Below are 2,500 nucleotides of genomic sequence, written 5' to 3' on the forward strand. Positions count from 1 at the left end.
TCCAAAGTGATGTATGCAAACTATATAGTATACTATGAGCAGGGATACAGTCAGCCAGCGCAGTCGTCCCTCCACATTTTGTGTCTGCCGGTTTTGTTTACTTGCCGGAGTTCATTGGCAGTTTCCTGCACGTGAGTTCTGACCAATCGATAAGCAGTTTAGGAACTATCTTCAACAACATCTGGTCAATGAGAGATGTGGGTTTTGTCAGATGACTGCATTCTGGTTCTTTTCAACTGGTTTGGACCAAAGCCAGTCGTGGGGGGTGAAAATGACCCAAAGACGGCAGAAAATGCTACAATGCATCATTTATTGCCCTTGGTCCGGACCAAATGAAGCGAACTACAGATGTGACAGCACCCTAAGGCGCAGGGCGCGAAAGCAATAAGGGCGTGTCTCAATCCACTTTTGCTATTTTAAGTATGGATAAATACACTGTGCCGCTGTGCATGGTCTAACAGGGTTGAGCTTATTCTCTTAATGAGTTTTAAGTGTGTTTTGAGAATAAACCAAATAAATAAACCCCTTTAAGAGTCAGTTGCATCACTCCATGGTGCATTTGCTATTTACATGACGGACTTTGTAAGTGTAAAAAGTTAAAGCTGAACGCTTCACTAGAGAGAAAACAGTTAAACAGAGCATCTGCAGCGCGAGAATGAGAGATGAGCCTCCTCATTATCTACTTTCACTTTCACTCTAGTTGATAGGGAAGCATGTTGTACGCACAGACATCCATTAGTCTACATAATTGTTTTCGTTTGTTAAGCTCAAAGATTTGTTTTAAAACTATTACAAAATTCAGTTCTAATTTCCAGCAAACCAATAAATGAACAATAATAATGAAGTGTGCTCAAAAAACAATATACCCAAACACACATGCTATGGTCCATATGGTCCAAAACCTGACAGGTGGGCCTGTATTTGTTTTTTATAACGCAAATATAAATGTGCATATAATAAATACTGCTAATTGCATTAAGTCAATTCAACAATGTGTTAAAACTTAAACTAATAACATTATACAAAAGCAAAAAGTCATGAATAAACTAAAAAAAGCCCCCTGAGATGAAGAGGGTATGGAGGCGGTGGTTTTATTATTCTCAGAAAACATTAAAATTCTCCAACTATTAACACAGATTCATCTGGGTACTAACGATCATCTTATTCTCCGCAGACGAGTGGGCGCTGCCATTTGAATCTTTTTGGCTTGAGACTTCCGGTCACATTCACTTCCATTAATTTTTTGACGTTAAAAACTGCTCGTTACACTGCTTGATGTTGCAACTTGATATTTTCTTATTATATTATTCTTCTTGGTCTGTATAGTCATGCAAACATTTGTTTGTAGAGCAAGTGGTTTGACCGTTTTCTGCCGTTTATTATTCCTAGTCATTTCTCCCATAGGCGACTGAATCGGAAGTTCTAAGACAATCGTGAAAACAGGCGCACGTCCGCATTTCAGAATAAGGTCAATACAATAGAGATATATATGATGCTTATCTGTCACTCCTCTGTTCTTGACTGTTTGGCGATAATAATAATGAGCAGGTTAATGTATTCTGCACTCAGACTTTTTCTTTCCACATGCTTTATTTAATTAAAGGGCAGGTAGTGGAATACCTGTACTCGAGTCTATATGTGCACATTTATAGTCAATAATAAATCGGAGAAACATAATTGTCTTGATTGTGTATGCGTAAGAATAATGTGTAGGATCTTTTATATTTGTCAAAAATGTGGTATATTTATATACAGTTAAAGTCAGAATTATTCGCCCTCCTGTTTATTTTTCTTCCAATGTTTGTGTAACGGAGAGCAGATTTCTTCAACACATTTCTAATCATAATAGTGTTAATAACTCATGTCTAATAACTGATTTATTTTCTCTTTGTCATGATGACAGTAAATAATATTAGACTAGATATTCTTCAAGACACTTCTATACAGCTTAAAGTGACATTTAAAGGCTTCACTAGGTTAATAAGGGTAACTAGGCAGATTAGGGTAATTATGCAAGCGATGGTTTGTTCTGTAGACTATTGGAAAAAATACAGCTTAAAGGGGCTAATAATATTGACCTTACAACGGTGTTTAAAAAATTAAAAACTGCTTTTATTTTAGCCGAAATAAAACAAATAAGACTTTCTCCAGAAGAACAAATATTATTGGAAATACTGTGAACATTTCCTGAATCTGTTTAACATCATTTGGGAAACATAAAAAAAGAAAAATATATATCTTTATATATAGCTTTTTGTTTTTGCCGAGGACTAATATACAGCAGGGAAAATAACTATTGAACATGTCATGTTTTTACCTGGCAATAATATTTGTGAAGGAGCTGTTGATCTGGAATTAATGCAGATTTTGGTAAAAACCCAAACAAATACAAACATAAAAATAAAACCAAAAAAAAAGTGAAGAATGAGTTGTGTGTAATACGAATGAAATGACAGAAGGAGAAAGAGCTGAACTACTGTAACGTGTTCAATACTTTGTA

At 35.5% G+C, this 2,500-nt stretch overlaps 1 protein-coding gene across 2 annotated transcripts in view; it reads left to right on the top strand.

The window, feature by feature from the left end:
• The window catches only part of camta2 (calmodulin binding transcription activator 2), a 64,314-nt gene that overhangs the window by 29,881 nt on the left and 31,933 nt on the right, over window positions 1-2,500 (top strand). The gene's annotated exons all lie outside the window — the stretch shown is intronic.

The sequence above is a fragment of the Danio rerio genome, chromosome 23 (genome assembly GCF_049306965.1).
Source record: "Danio rerio strain Tuebingen ecotype United States chromosome 23, GRCz12tu, whole genome shotgun sequence".
In the NCBI taxonomy this organism is placed as follows: Eukaryota; Metazoa; Chordata; class Actinopteri; order Cypriniformes; family Danionidae; genus Danio; species Danio rerio.